This window comes from Coregonus clupeaformis, chromosome 9 (genome assembly GCF_020615455.1).
Source record: "Coregonus clupeaformis isolate EN_2021a chromosome 9, ASM2061545v1, whole genome shotgun sequence".
NCBI classification, from domain to species: domain Eukaryota; kingdom Metazoa; phylum Chordata; class Actinopteri; order Salmoniformes; family Salmonidae; genus Coregonus; species Coregonus clupeaformis.
Window position 1 is genome coordinate 1,834,949 of NC_059200.1, and position 16,751 is coordinate 1,851,699.

The 16,751-nt window shown below is 43.3% G+C and overlaps 1 pseudogene; it reads left to right on the forward strand.

The window, feature by feature from the left end:
* The first annotated feature begins 204 nt into the window (after positions 1-204).
* The window catches only part of LOC121574538, a 106,859-nt pseudogene continuing 90,312 nt past the window's right edge, over positions 205-16,751 (forward strand).

The window sequence follows — 16,751 nt, forward strand, 5'->3', positions numbered from 1 at the left end:
CTCCTGATGACCTGTTTGGACACGACTCCAACAGTGTCATCATGAGGCATCAGCCAATGAAGTTCGAAGTCCCACCCAGTTGACTACATTAAAATGGTGGAAGTCCTTAATGGCGCTGCCCATGCTTAAAGGACCTTTTGGCCATTAGAGGCCTCTATCATTCTCTATGGACACACCCCACAGTTTCTTTCTGGTTTAATGAAAGTCAGTGAACTAAGTAGACCATACACAGCTGCTATTGCATTGGTGTCTATGGGAGACATGTCCAGTTAAGTAGATCGGAACTTTTTTCAATGGTATGAAAAATGTATGCACTCACTAACTGAAAGTCGCTCTGGATAAGAGCGTCTGCTAAATGACTAAAATGTAAATGTAAAATGTAAACGGCCTCAGTGAACTATCTTTCTTTATCGACCATCTTTGGTACGCGGTCCATGGAATAAAACACACGTCTGTTTCCTGTGCTGTAGGCTGCTGCGTTTGACAGCTCGAGAGTGAAAGGAGAAGGTAGGGGGACTATTTGTATCGTTCATGTCTGCTCATTGTCGTGGCGTGTTCATAATAGTAGTTAGTAGAATAACATTAGGACAAATCCAGTCTATCCCCATTTGGCTATCCTCCATCATCAGCATGTCTTTGTAAAATGTCAGTCTAAGGCTACTAACGCGTGCCAGTGCCAGGTTTTGCTCAGGATAAAATAAGGTTGACATTGCTATAGGTACCCTAATAATATATTTTGAGCTGCTCTAAAATAAAATAAGTGAATGAAATAGTGAGTCCTTGATGAATGCAAATGTTTTAGTGTCTGGTGAAAAACCTGTTGGCAGGATAATGCGTGAACATTCTGTTCTGTATGCACCTGGCATCAACTTGCCAGTCTGTTCTGTTCAAGGTTAACTTGTTAATTTCGTGCTCTTAACTTTTTCTCGAGGATCTTTGGCTGGATCATTTATCCTCTAGAGGTGCTAGCTGGCAAATTAAAAGTGATCTAAAATTATCTATGGTGAGATTAACACCAATTAACACCAAGTGTTTAGGCGGTCATTTTGACTGCATATGAATTTAAAACTGAAATATCGCTGAAATGTTTAAAGTCATTCCCACCTCCGTCCTCAACTTTTACTAAATACGTTTATTTAACACACATATGTTGTTAGTATTTTGATATCAATAACAGAATTTGCGTTATAAGCAGTTTTAAGAGGACATATGACATATCATCCCCCCGTAACTCCTACAGTCACATGCAGTTAAGACGTTCTGATTTCTATAAAGTATCAGAAATAGCAGATTCTGAAGTTTCCAAAACACGTACCTTTGCCAAATAACTCTTAAAATAAGAGATTAGCTATATTTCTAAATATCACTTCTTCCAAAAATAACCGCAGTTCTTTTGCACTCCACATGTGAGCATGCGGCAGAAGATTGCCTACAGTAACAAACATAAACTAATGAAAATGCTATTGTGCTATTTTTTCGTATTCGAATGTTACCCAAGACATTCATAAACACAACCAAATAATGATTTTTCCAATCGCATATATGACATTTATTTCCTATTTTGTTCTATACTGCTCTTCTTTTGATCCTCGATAACATCACAAATTCCCATCAGATGAACTCCTTGAAGTTTGCAGTTGTGTCTAAAAAACACTATTTTGTTCAAAACATATATATTTTTAGCCCTTTAATGCAGTGTTTCCCAACCAGGGGTACTAGTGTAATCGGTGACGTCACTCGCTCTGAGACCTTGAAGTAGTTGTTGTGGAGCAATAGTAACAATGCTTTGTGTGAGGCAGTTGTTGATGTATTCAGATGGTCCCTGGTTCAAGCCCAGGTTGGGGCGAGGAGAGGGACGGAAGCAAAAATGTTACATTGGTGCCATGACCCGGATCACTTAGTTGGGCAGCCCAGCTGCTGGTGTTGCTGCGAAGGAGGAGGTCAAAGGTGGGTGAGTGTAACCGGTGTGAAATGGCTAGCTAGTTAACGGTGCACGCTTGTTGCGTTTCAATCGATGACGTCACTCGCTGAGCCCTTCAAGTATTTGTTTCCTTGCTCTGCATGGGCTGCAGCTTTTGTGGAGCAATAGGTAACCATGCTTCGTGGGAGGCAGTTGAGGATGTGTTCAAAGGGTCCTTGATTCAAGTCCAGGTTGGGGCAACACTGTTACACTAGGACCCCTGCCGTACTTGGCCTATACACATGTGGGTACTGGTAATAGGCCTACTGGTAAAATGCACGAGGGGGTACTTCAGGGGTACACCGGGCAGAGCAAAATTCAGTTGGTGGTACAGTAACAGAAAAATGTTGGGAACCACTGCTTTAGTGTGTTTACTTTACTGTATTTGTAGGGTACTAGGGGGTAACTAGTAGTGGATTAGTTGTGAGCAGTGCAGGAGGTGGGCTCATGAGTTGTGCTCCAATCTTACTGGGGATAGCTTTATTTGTGACCTATGTACAAATTAGAATCCTAGCAGAGCATAAGAGAGTTGCCACATCAATGTTACACTGAGTTAATTAGTTAAGTTATTGTTATTAAATGTTATATTCCAATGTTATTTAATGTTATTAGTTATATTCCATTCCAATATTATATTCCAATTAATATTTTTTTATGAATTATAAACAATTGAAAATATTTTGCTCCTGAATGTCATTTTAAAAACTGCTGGGATTCAAAATCTTGCATTATTCAAATAATATTTAGTGCATTGTATATAATGAATTGTATGGAACAACAATGAAAGAACAAATAAAATTAATGTGCAGGTGAGTTAAAGAGGGACTTTACATCAAATATCCTCATAGTGCAGATATTAATGGTGACATGTGCAACACCATTCCCCCCCATATTTTATTTAAATAATAAAAATAAGACAGCTACACTTAGCTTTTAAGTATTACTTACTAAAGAATTTCTAAATAAAACTGATTAAAATCGATTTTAACACACTTGTGTGAAACCCTATGCTATAATCTTCTATCGGGGTAACTGGCACACCCAGGGCCAGTTACTCCATTTCATGAAATAACTAAAAAAGTGTAAACTGTAGCCATTTATTTACCTTTATAGTTTATTTGCCTAAACATGACATTCATCCACATGCAATTTCTTTCTCCAAACATTGCTTTTTTTGTGTCAGCAATTAGACATTGTTAATAGGGGGGGGCTAGTTACCCCTAGAACCCTATTTGGGATGTGGCTTTTCAACAGGAAAAGTTCCAAAATCACTGGTCTATAAATCTGCTATTTTAGAGGGGGACTGTTACTGATACAGGTATTCTGTATGTGTATTTGTGTTTTTCCTCTCCGTCTGCCCTAATCACAGGTCGTTGGTGTGTCCCACCTGTCAGATTGCTGAGGTGTACCAACCAGTGGACACTCCTCCTGATTGCACCACCTGTTTCTGGTTTTCATTACCCAATCACATCACACATCCCCTGGTTTAAAAACCCATTCAGTTGTGTTTCTCCCAATACTCTTTTTTTTCCCCTCACACATTAGGCTACACAGACACAAACTTCTTGTCACAGACCGTTTTGATAGATTGACTACCTTCATACACCACAGTCATAGGCCATACATCTCACTTTGTCCTGTTCCATGTGAGTATGTTTTACTGTGGGCTCTTGTTTGCTATTGTCTAGTCACTCGTTTGCTGTTTAGTCCCTATTTTACCTATGTTTGTTTGTGCCTGGGGAAAAAGGGCATTTTTTGCAGTTAGATCTGAGTGGACCACCCACTGTATTTTTGTATAGTTAGTAGCAGGCGAAGTGGTTCTTTAGGCAGGCAGGATCAGTTTAGGGGTTTTTGAATTTATTATTTCATTCCTTGGGTCCAGCTCAGCCCCTTTCCCCAAACCGTTTACCGTGTGTTTAAAATAAACGTTTTGTGTTTGACGGTAGGATTGGTTGTCAGTGTATTTTGTTCTCACTGTTCCTTTTCACTATTCTAATTCACATGAGTTATGTTATGGGTGTCTTTACCATCCACCCTAGACTTTTAAAGCCACTAGGTTCGTAACAGGGACCAACTCAGGACAGGATGTTAGGTAATAGCTTGAGTGCAAGAAGGACATATTGTTGTTACATTGGCTCTATCAAGCTTTATTCAAACAACATGCCATGCATTATTTGTTTTCTCTTACTTGGATTGAAATAATGGATGTAGGCCTATTACAATAGCATGCACACAATGGCATGCAATGCATAAGTATGTCATTATAATGCAATACTAGCCACAAATGTATCAGTATTAGACTTTTCAGTGGTAATTTAGGCCATGTCTTCTCAAGACATTACCTGAAAATCTCCTCACCCTGGGTGTCTTCTCAGTTTCGTCTGGGTAAGGCTGCCATTCTCTTTCTTTGCTCAATCCAAATAGAGATTCGTTAGATGCCTGTTGCAGGAAAGTTATATGAATGTATTTTTAAAGCTTTAGTCTTGATCTCTTGGGGTAGTTACTAGGCTAACTATGAAAAGTCGGCTCACATTTACTCCTGCCTGCCACCACCCCCTCTGCAGCCCCCGACTATCCTTCTAGTGATTTATCCCTTTACGTGCCCCCAGTTCCCCACGACACCCCACACTGGGCTATAGTCATGTAGGCTATGATTCTATTACAACCGGAGTTTGAAACTGTGGTTTTGGGTACATTCCTGGCGGACTCAAGACATCTCGCGGGGCGGTGAGTTGCTCTCTCTGCCTCGAACAGTGAAAAATGTGACTTGTGTGCCAAGAGATTCATATTACTTTTTGGTACTGTTGATACTTGAAACCAGTGCGTAGGCTACTGCGTGGAGAGGTTTAGTGTTGCTAGAATTGCTTGTTAAAAACATTTAATTTGACGCGGTAATTTAGACTATCGCGTCCTAGAGTCTGTGGACTATGATTTACGCTTGAGACCACCATCCGTGGAGGATGCACAGCCCAGAACGCGCACGACCCCACAATTCCCAACCAATGCATCTCCGGTATGCGTCCTCTATTCGTCTGAATATGTTGACAGTTTGATAAATGTCTTGAGCTGCACTGACAATTCGAGAAGTATGAAAGCCAACGGTCCAATATTCGAGAACACTCCTGTGCGTACAAGTACAAACCCTTAACGGCGCACGGGGCCTCACGCACCTAGTCTGTTGTTTTTGAAGGAAGTTATTGCGTAATCGAGTCCCGTTTTGGCACACTACGCGCTGCTGGATTTACACCACGCGCTGTTTTGTTCTTTTCAGCAGTATTTTGAAATGGCAGATTGTGAAAACAACATGAGTAAATCAATGATCGTCGTCTAATGATGAAGCGCAGTCGGGTGGACTACTACAAACCGTTGTGATGCTGGGAATTGGTTAACATTTTTGCCTCAAGTTGCGTCAACACAGCCAAACAACACTCCCGTTGACGCACGAGAGTAGACTAGACATATTAATTAAAGCAAGGAGCTTGAATAGCTCTCTGCAACGCAGCTGGACATGACTCATGATCCATATTGCTCTCCTTTTTGGATGACTGTCCAGACTGTCAATCCAAAGGTGTTTGGTCTTAGCCAAAGTTACTTCTCTCATGCAAAAACAGTCAAGGTATGATTAGACAGTTAGTTGAAATTGATATGGGGCATCCAATACCTTTACTCCCCCTAAACTTTAAATGTCTGGGTTAACTTTGAGGGTAAGAATCTGTCTGTTGTGCTGCACCAACTCATGTAAATAGCCCCAGTGACCTCACTCTGCATTGTTGAGTGTGTAGGTGTAGCTTATGCTCCTACATGTAGCCTTTAAACTCAATACTGATTGACTCATTTTAATGCCGCTGTATCATCAGCCTACTATAAAAACTGTCCTCAGTCATCTCTTCCAACCCTGTATTTGTCTTAGAAGGAACCAGTAAAACACAGTACTTTATCTGTAGTATTGATTTTAAATACCCTGCTCATTCACTTACCAGGTTTTAATGAATTGTATTTGTAATTAGTGATGAACTGTTGCATACCTATATGCCGCCCTATACCATTCAGCATTATGTTTCATTGACCATCACGTTTGTTCCAAAGGCAGCCAGCTATTATTTTCACAAAGGAAGAAAACATGACCCTACTCTGGCCTCAGAATTCCTATCTAGAATCTAAAGAGCCATCAAGGGCCCCTGTAAAGTCAACGATGTACATTGTCTGCTGTCTGTCAGCCCGGTCAATGTGGACGTTTGGAAACTGAATCCAGGGGCCCTCCTGTATTGGAGCCGATGGCACTAAATAGAGGGATTAAGAGGCTGTGACACTGACACTTCCACCAGATTGAGAGCTGAGTGGTCTGCGTGCTGGTACTCTCAGCTCTGAGCTCTCTCTCTCTCGCACACACAGCCTCAGAAAAATGAGGGTGGACAGGACACTGGGTTAATAAGTGTCCCTGCTATGTCTCACTCGCACCACCTCCCGTCTCCTTCTGGTTCTGGTCTGTAACATCCCATAGAGCGACTGTGTAGCATAACAGATGTGTCTAGATGCAGAATGATGGATCCTTTCACTGAAGTATCTGGGAAGAGACGAATGCTCAGAAATGTGTTGGCTTGTTAGTGTATTCTTGAGAAAAACGTGGTGGTGGATAGTATCTCTTTTATCACCATTGGTCCTTATCTCTGACACATTACCCTGTTGTCTGCGTACTATATAGGTTACCTTGCATCTGCACTGTTCTACTCTGTTCTTCAGAGGCTGCCTGTTGTGATCATTTGGGACATCTAATCTATGACCTTTAAAAATAAATAAAGTACAGACACTCACTGACTAGGGGATCAGAGATTTCACAGAGCCTGTGCCGTGTCCTGCAGATTAGTGGTAACCCGATAAAGCGCTGTGCGTGACCTAATGATACTATCACCTTCTGCACTCAGATCACCACTCAGTCACGTCTTGCCAACACCACACTGTCGGTCCCATATCCTGCAGCCCTCTGGTCACGACTTAGCCTACCAACAGCACAGAGTCCCCTAGGTCTGCTCTAACCACAGTCTGTCCCTTATGCAATTTTTGTCGTTCCTCTCTCTAGGTGTCCCCCAGTCCTCCCACTACTCAATGAGATGGCAGAGAATGGGGCAGACTGCGAGCTGCCTAGCGGCCAAGGAACAGCACAACAGGCAGTCTGCAGGTAGGGACCGCTGAATGAACCACTATATAGTTAATGATTGTTATTGTTGACATAACATACAGTGATGTAGGCCTAAGTGTTTTTGCTCACACTGACTGAAGAACATAAAAACCTGCACTTTGACAGTATCACTTGAGTTTATTTAAGCTACACCTTAGCAGTTCACACTGACTGACATGTCTTTAGAGGTGGTTGAGGCAAACCCCACTGTGTGGATGTGTTGATATAGACTCCTTGTCGCTGAGGGAGAGGAAGCAGAGGGACCGTGAGAAGTGCGTGTCTCTAGTGCTATGGAAGAAACCGCTCGTCACGCTACACTACTTCCTGCTTGAGCTGCTCATCACCCTGAAGGACTGGAAGTGGAGGTGAGAAACTCACTCAGACCCTCACCTGTCACCTGTTTTTTGCCGTCATTTAGGACAAGTTTGTGTGGTCTTCTCAATTTTTATATTGTTGAATCAGTGTTACAAAGTAAGTGTTGATTATAACGTTTTGAGTACAAAGTATTGAATAAGTGTTACAAAATGGGAAATAAAGAGTATTGATTAAGTGTTGAAATGGAAAGTATTTTAGTCTCTGTAGAAACAGATGTTAAGTTCATAAATCTCCCCAACACTGTGCTCTACTGCATGTCAGACTGAGCAAGTAAACAGTCTAGCTAGTCTGGTGTTTGTAGGAAGACAAAGGTCTTAGTCCACACATACTCCCTACTGCTGAGGGTGAGGTCATGATATGGCAGCCCAGCCACAGACAGACTTGGAGGCAGCAGGGTCAGAGTCTACACTACAAGATAGAGGCTCTTTGTTAATTTGTCTTTCCTCTATTCCTCGCGTCCTCTGTCCTCGCCTCCTTCTCTAACTGCATTTGGGGAGAAGATCCAAGGTCCCTCCCTTTGGACCTTCTCCTTCAAAATGTTTTGAGAAGGAGGCGAGGAGAAAGGATGTGCAGACAGACAGACCTTGAGACTCTCCCTGCTGCCCTCCTGGCTCGCTCCCCTGTACTTAATCCTTTCTGCCTGGCTGTACAGTCCGACAATACAAGACAGGATCATTTATTAAAACAACTACGTAAGCAGGGAGTAGTTAACCTTCATTGATGTTGCAATGAAAGACACCAATTAGATGCCCTGCCAAAATTGATTTTTTTTTTCCCAGCCCATTTAAAAAAGTGTTTATCAGAATACTATTGTGAGTTTATAGTGAGTTCAGTCGAATAATACTCCCACAAATGCCGTATCACTGCAGGCTCAATGATGATGATGATATGGAACCGGTTTCTGATATGAATAACCTTGCCCCAAACATGATCCCTATGTTTTCCCTGTTTTCAGTCACTTAATACTCTATTGAAGTAAGGGCCAGTATGAAAAATGTATGCACTCACTAACTGTAAGTCGCTCTGGATAAGAGCGTCTGCTAAATGACTAAAATGTAAATTAAAGGAGGTCATTGTGCACACCTTGAGAGCCTCTTGTGGTTGAGTCTGAGGGCAACATGTTTATTTACTAAATGACAAGAGGACGTGGTGAACCTCAGGCATCACAAGGCGAGTACCGTGCTGAGAGTATGAGAGAGAGATTCCTATGACCGAAAACATGTTCTGAACAGCGGCATCCTGACGAGACTACGCCGGTGAGCAAATACACCGTAATTGCCCTCTGTTCTACATGGGCGAACGTGCATTCACTGGAGAATAAACTGGATGAGTTCCGTTCGAGACTATCCTATCAAAAAACGGTAATATGCTATGTTTCTCGGAATTGTGGCTGAATGAGGACATGGATAATATACATCTCGCTGGTTTTTCTATGTATGGTCAAGACCGGTCGGCAGACTCGGGTAAGACGAAGGGAGGAGGGGTGTGTCTCTTTTTTTTAATAACAGCTGGTGCGCGATCTTTAATGTTAAGGAGTTTTTGCTGCCTGAGTTAGAATACCTCATGAAAAGCTGCAGACCATACTATTTACCAAGAGTGTTTTCATCTATATATTTTGTAGCTGTCTATTTACCACCACAAACCGATGCTGGTACTAAGACCGCACTCAACAAGCTGTATAGGGCCATAAGTAAACAAGAAAATGCACGTTCAGTGGTTGCTCGTGGCTGGGGATTTCAATGCAGGGAAACTTAAATCTGCTTTACCAAATTTTTACGAGCATGTCACCTGTGCAAGTGAAGGTGGCAAAACTCTAGATAACTTTTACTCCACACTCAAAAATGCATACAAGACCCTCCCTTTGGCAAATCTGACCATAACTCCATCCTCCTGCTTCCTGCTTACAAGCAAAAACTCAAACAGGAAGTACCAGTGACACGCTCAATGCGGAAGTGGTCCGATGAAGCGGATGCTAAGCTACAGGACTGTTTTGCTAGCACAGACTGGAATATGTTCCAGGATTCATCCATTTAACACATCAGTCACCAGCTTCATTAATAATAAGTCCGTTGACTGTTGTCCCCACAGTAACTGTATGTACATACCCCAACCAGAAGCCATGGATTATAGGCAGCATCTGCACTGAGCTAAAGACTAGAGCTGCCGCTTTCAAAGAGCGGGACACTATTCCAGACGCTTATAAGAATTCCTGCTACGACCTCCGAGCCATCAAACAGGCAAGCGTCAATACAGGACTAAGATCAAATCCTAATGGATTACCAGGCAAGCTAAATGCCTACTATGCTCACTTTGAGACAAGCAAACTGAACCATGCATGAGAGAACCAGCTGTTCCGGACGACTGTGTGATCTCGCTCTGCGTAGCCGATGTAAGTCCTTTACAGGTTAACATTTGCAAGGCTGCATGGCCAGACAGAATACCAGGACGCATACTCATGTGATGACCAGCTGGCAAGTGTCTTCACTGACATTTTCAACCTATCCCTGCCCCGTCTGTAATACCAACTTATTTCAAGTAGACCACCATAATCCCTGTGCCCAAGAATGCCAAGGTAACCTGCCTAAATGACTATCTCCCTGTAGCACTCACATCTATAGCCATGAAATGTTTTGAAAGGCTGGTCATGGCTCACATTAACACCATCATCCCAGACACCCTGGACCCACTCCAATTTGCATACTGCCCCAACAGATCCACAGATGATCCAATCTCTATTGCACTCAACACTGCCCTCACCCACCTGGACAAAAAGAATACCTATGTAGTAAAAAAACAGCATTTTTACATCTATGCATTCAACGCCATAGTCCCCTCCTAGCTCACCACCAAGCTAAGGACCCTTGGACCAGGCAGTGAGGGTAGGCAACAACACATCCGCCACGCTGACCATCAACACAGGGGCCTCTCAGGGGTGAGTGCTTAGTCCCCTCCTGTACTCCCTGTTTACCCACGACTGTTTGGCCACACAAGACTCCAACATCAAGTTTGCTGATGACACGACGGTGTTAGAACTGATCACCGACGAGGATGAGGCAGCCTATAGGAAGAATGTCAGAGACCTGGCAGTGTAGTGCAAGGACAAGAACCTCTCCCTCAATGTCAGCAAGACAAAGGAGCTGATCGTGGACTACAGGAAACGGAGGAGCAAGCACGCCCCCATCCACATCTGTGTGTAGTGGAGCGGGTCGAGAGCTTCAAGTTCCTCAGTGTCCACATCACAAAGGAATGAACATGGTCCACACAGACCCACACAGTTGTAAAGAGGGCATGACAGCGCCTCTTCATTCTCAGGAGGCTGAAATGATTTGGCATGAGCCCTCAGATCCCCAAAATTCTACAGCTGCACCACTGAGAGCATCTTGACTAGCTGCATCACCGCTTTATACGGCAACTGCAAGGTACCCGACCGCAAGGCGCTACTGAGGGTGGTGAGTACAGCCCAGTTCATCACTGGGGCCGAGCTCCCTGCCATCCAGGACCTCTATACCAGGCTGTGTAAAAGGAAGCCCCAAAAAATGGTTTAAGACTCCAGCCACCCAAGCCATAGACTGTTCTCTCTGCTGAACATCAAGTCTGACACTAACAGGCACCTGAACAGCTTCTATCCCCAAGCCATAAGACTGCTAAATAGATAACAAAATGGCTACTATCTGCATTGACCCTTCTATTGTTATTTTCGACTGTCTCAATGCACACTCTGGAACTGACCCTGTATATAGTTTACTTACATTCCTGTGTTCTTCTTATTTCTATTTCTCGTGTGTTTTTGTTGTACTTGAATTTTTCATACTTTTTTCATGGAACTACTGATATAGATTACTGCATTGTTTGTAAAGCGCAAGCAAGAAAGGCTTTTCACTGTACTAGTGCACATGACAATACAACTTTTAGGGTTAGGGTTGAGGCTAGGGTTAGGATTAGAGTTGAGGCTAGGGTAAGGGTTGAGCCAGCATGTGAACATGAAGCAAGGGTTGAGGGTTAGCGTTAGGGTTGAGCCAGAATGTGGATATAAAGGTAAGGGTTAGCTTTATTCACTTAATAATCTCACATTTTATTGAACATGCATTTAAATCATGAACTGCATTTCAGTTAATTCCTGAACAGACAAATAATCTAAACGGCAACCCCTCAGCCTCAGACGGCCACTTAAACTCACTGGGAGGATCACCCGCTTCCCTTGAAAAACTGTTTGCCCTACAGCCAATTCTGTCGAATCAAAAGAATTTGCAAAAATACAGTCTGATTTCGACAGAAATATGGCTGAGACGCAAAGAAAATTCAAGGAGAGGGGGTACAAAAATTGTCAGATTAATACTGCCATTGAGAAAATTCAAAACAAATCAAGACATCTCTTTCAAAGACAGTCTCGTAAAAAGAAGCATTCTTACGTTCTAACTACACGCTATTCAAAGTGCTCTGAATAAATTTAAGGGAATCGTTCACAAACATTGGCACATTCTGGGATCCGATGACAGTATAGGTAATGTGTTTTCGGACCCTCCCTTGGTAGTATTCTCGCGGGGCAGAAATCTCAGATCAATTGATAAACTCTGATTTACCACACAAAGATATCTCTTTGCACCTCTACCAGATGGAAACGAGAAGTGTAATGGTTGCGCTCAATTCAATGGCACTTACAAATGTACATCCTCAAAACACCCCCAAACAGGGAAACAGATCCCAATAAAAGGTGTTATCACGTGCTCCACTAAGGCAGTTATTTATCTTATAACTTGTCCTTGTGGTAAAAATTATGTGGGTAAAATAAAGCGTGAATTAAAAGGACGAATCTCGAAGCATCATAGCACCATTAGGTGCAAAAACTCGACGTACCCAGTCGCGGCACACTTTTTGGAAGCGAACCACTCGATTACGTTATATCGGCATCGAACATGTCACCCTCCCTAGGAGAGGTGGTGACCTCGACAACATATTGTTAAAACGAGAGACTGCCTGGATCTTTAATTTATAGACCCTTGCTCCCTTCGGTCTCAACGTAGACTTTGATCTGAAGCCAGTCTTGTGATTTTGCTATTCATTGTAAATGTTTGTGGGCCTATGTAGCCAGATTGTGATCGTATGCTATCCATTCATGTTTTTTCTATGTTCTGTTTATCTGTGAATTAACCAATGATATCAGTCCACACCCGGCCATGATTAGACACCTGTGTGTGTCCTTTGACACTATATAAACTAGTGACCCACAGCGTTTGTCACTATACCCTGATGAAGATAGCTTGTCTGTCAACGTTGGTTATTATATTATTGCATCTGAGCTCCTAGAGTGTGCAGCTCTCCTTTTCTTTTTCAAGAGCTCAAGGCCAGCCACCATCTGGTCTGCCCATTTGCTCATCCTCCTCTCCCTCCCCCTTATCTTCTTTACCTCCCTCCCCTCCTCCTCTTTTCCCTCTTTCCTCCATCCCTCTCTTCTTTCCTCAGGTTATGGCGACAAAGACATTCTGTCTTCTCTGCTGGTGCTGGTCACCCTCTTCTCCATCGCCTACTCTGTTGAAGGAAAACATCAGAAGGTGAAGTGTGTGTGTCACGTCTGTAGTAAATTAGCTGTTCATTTGGTACAGTGTGTGTGTGTGCATCAGGGGTTGCTAATTAACGTTCCTAAGCCTTTATAAAGCTGTTGTCTCCAGAGATCACAAGCTGAAAAAAAAGAGTATTAAACTTACTACACACTTACCTTCACACACTTACCTTCACCTGCCCTATTTACCACATGCCCTATTTAATCGGTACATTAGCTGTACCACATGAACAGCTAATTTACTGAGCGCACACACACACTGTACCAAATGAACAGCTAATGTACCACAGTAAAAGTGGCTCCAGAGATCCAGACAGAATTGCTTTAAAGCTGCAGCACCAAATATTTTATTGTCCATGTTAAACTCCTAAACTCTAGTCCTAAGGTGTTACGTCATTAATTCTTGGTAACCCTGAAAACAATTGGACATGGCTGGCACTTCCCACCCAGGCTTTTTAAGAGGCCATGAGAGATGCTGCTGCTGCATATAATGTTTTTGTTTTCCTCTGTTCACTGGGGTTTTCTGGGAAATGAGTTTGGTGCCAGAAAAACTCCACAGTGTTCCCGTAATCTACAACATCACTGGCTCTTCCTGAAAACAACCTGTCTGCCCATTTGAGGAGGTGGTGTTGGTCCATATACTGTATGATGGATGGAGGGAGAGATGGGCGGGGGAAGAGAGGGAAAGAGTTGTGTAAGAGCTGACTTCCTTGTAGAATAACAGTTATTCTGCTCTTCTCTTTGTGTGTGTTGTTTTGAATCTGAACACTCCTATCCTACGGCCCTGTCCTCTAAAACTCTCAACAACAGGCACTAACTGATGTTATTTTGCTCATTCTCCCTCTCTCTCTCTATCACATGCCCTCTCACCCCTGCCACTCTCTGCTTCGCCTCTCTCTATTACTTGCGCTCTCTCACCCTCTCTGCCCCTCTCTCCCTCCCTCACGCTCTCCAGGTAGAATCAGGAATTCCCCAGGGCTGCTGTCTAGGCCCATTACTTTTTTCAATCTTTACTAATGACATGCCACTGGCTTTGAGTAAAGCCAGAGTGTCTATGTATGCCGGATGACTCAACACTATACATGTCAGCTACTACAGCGACTGAAATGACTGCAATACTTAACAAAGAGTTGCAGTTAGTTTCAGAGTGGGTGGCAAGGAATAAGTTAGTCCTAAAGATTTCTAAAACTAAAAGCATTGTATTTGGGACAAATCATTCACTAAACCCTAAACCTCAACTAAATCTTGTAATAAATAATGTGGAAATTGAGCAAGTTGAGGTGACTAAACTGTTTGGAGTAACCCTGGATTGTAAACTGTCATGGTCAAAACATATTGATACAACAGTAGCTAAGATGGGGAGAAGTATGTCCATAATAAAGCGCTGCTCTACCTTAACAGCACTATCAACAAGGCAGGTCCTACAGGCCCTAATTTTGTCACACCTGAACTACTGTTCAGTCATGTGGTCAGGTGCCACAAAAAAAGACTTGCAATTTGCTCAGAACAGGGCAGCACGGCTGGCCCTTGGATGTACACAGAGAGCTAATATTAATAATATGCATGTCAATCTCTCCTGGCTCAAAGTTGAGGAGAGATTGACTTCATCACTACTTGTATTTATGAGAGGTATTGACATGTTGAATGCACCGAGCTGTCTGTTTGAACTACTGGTGCACAGCACGGTCACCCATGCATACCCCACAAGACATGCCACCAGAGGTCTCTTCACAGTCCCCAAGTCCAGAACAGATTATGGGAGGCGCACAGTACTACATAGAGCCATGACTACATGGAACTCTATTCCACATCAAGTAACTGATGCAGGTAGTAAAATTTAGATTTAAAAAACAGATAAAAGCACCTTATGGAACAGCGGGGACTGTGAAGCAACACAAACATAGGCGCAGACACTTGCATACACACGCACTATACACACACGTACACATGGATTTTGTACTGTAGATATGTGGTAGTGGTGGAGTAGGGGCCTGAGGGCACACAGTGTGTTGTGAATGTATTGTAATGTTTTTAAAATTGTATGAACTGCCTTCATTTTTCTGGACCCCAGGAAGAGAAGGCAGCAGCTAATTGGGATCCATAATAAATACAAATACTTGCTCTCTCTCACCCTCTCCCCACTGCTCCCCCTCTTTTTCTGTGGCGCACTTTCACTTTCTGCCTCATGTTTACCTTCTCTCACTCTCTTGTCCCTCCCTCCTTTCTCTAGAACGGAGTAGGGTGCACACAGTGCACACGCAAAACCTCCTGTCTCTCCTACTTCGTTTTTTCTCTCACTCTGCCTGAGTCTCCCATGGCTGACTGTCTCGGTCTGCTGTGAAGCTGACACTGTCTCTCTGTCTGTGTCTGTCCCCTGTGTGCAGTATGTGCAGCACATGGAGAAGAGGTTCCTGTGGTGTGCCTACTGGGTAGGCTTGGGTATCCTGTCCTCTGTGGGACTGGGGACTGGCCTGCACACCTTCCTCCTGTACCTGGTAAGAACTCTCATTTACAATGCAAATACACATTTCCACAATGGTCAGAGAACACTGTTATATACCATGCAAATACATGTTCATATTCAAAAAGAGAGCCTTACAACAATCTCATGCCATAGAAATGCATGCTGATGCTCAGATTGCACCTAGCCTAAAAACACTTTCATATACCATCCAAATCCTTGTTACTTCTCAGGTTGAAATATCCTCTCTGTATGATGTTACTTAGTCAGTCCCACTGCGTATGATGTCCGTCTCAAACTCGGTGTTGATGCGTGTGTGTGTATAGAACAGTGTGTTACGTTTCCCTCAGTGAATAGGCACACACTGCGGCGGGTAGCAGTAGTGTTTTGACAGGCAGTCCAAAAAATGAGTGCACTCAATGACCCCGCTGACTGAGTGCATGCAAGGATAGCCAACTTCTCTCCTCCCTTTTTCTCTTTTCCTTATCTCTCTCTCTTTTATTTCTCTCGCCACCTCTGCCTCTCTCTTTTCTTTCTCTCTCCACCTCTGCTGCTCTCTCTTTTTTTTCCCTTTCCACCCTCCTCTCTCCCCCCTCTCCCTGCCTCTCCCTGTTTTGAGCGGCGGTGCGGAGTGGAAAAATGGGGGCTGGCTGCAGATCTGGGCTCCCAAACATCTGGTAGTCTTTACAGCTTGCTCTGAGAGCATTATTAACACTGACTCCCCCATCTGTCATTTGGGAGCAGCACAGTTGCAGTCCCATTGCATTGCCCAGTGGAGCTGAACTGGAAACTGTGTCCTCCATTCTGTGTTTTGGAGAGCCCACGCAAATGTAATTTGAGACGTTTTTATATTAGAATTTTTTTGGGTGACCTGACTTTCCAAGACGCCTGTCTGTTTCTAAGGAGGACGTTGCCATCTAATGGCCTTTTGATGGATCAGTAGATTTTCAGTGCTGTTTGAGGAATCAGTTAAAGTTGCCTGCTTTTGAATGTGGAGCTGATTGAGACTGCTGGATGTATGGGTGCTATTGCAGGGGATGAATTGTGGGTTTGTGCTCTCCTACCCACAGAGGCCTTGGTAGAACCATAGACTTATGGTTAGAACACTGCTCCTTATCTGATCTAGCTTGTCTATGACGCATGTTCATTTCTACAGGAAATGTTCACTACTACAGGAAACCATATTAATGTTTGTTATGATTTTTGCAATGTTTGATGGTTG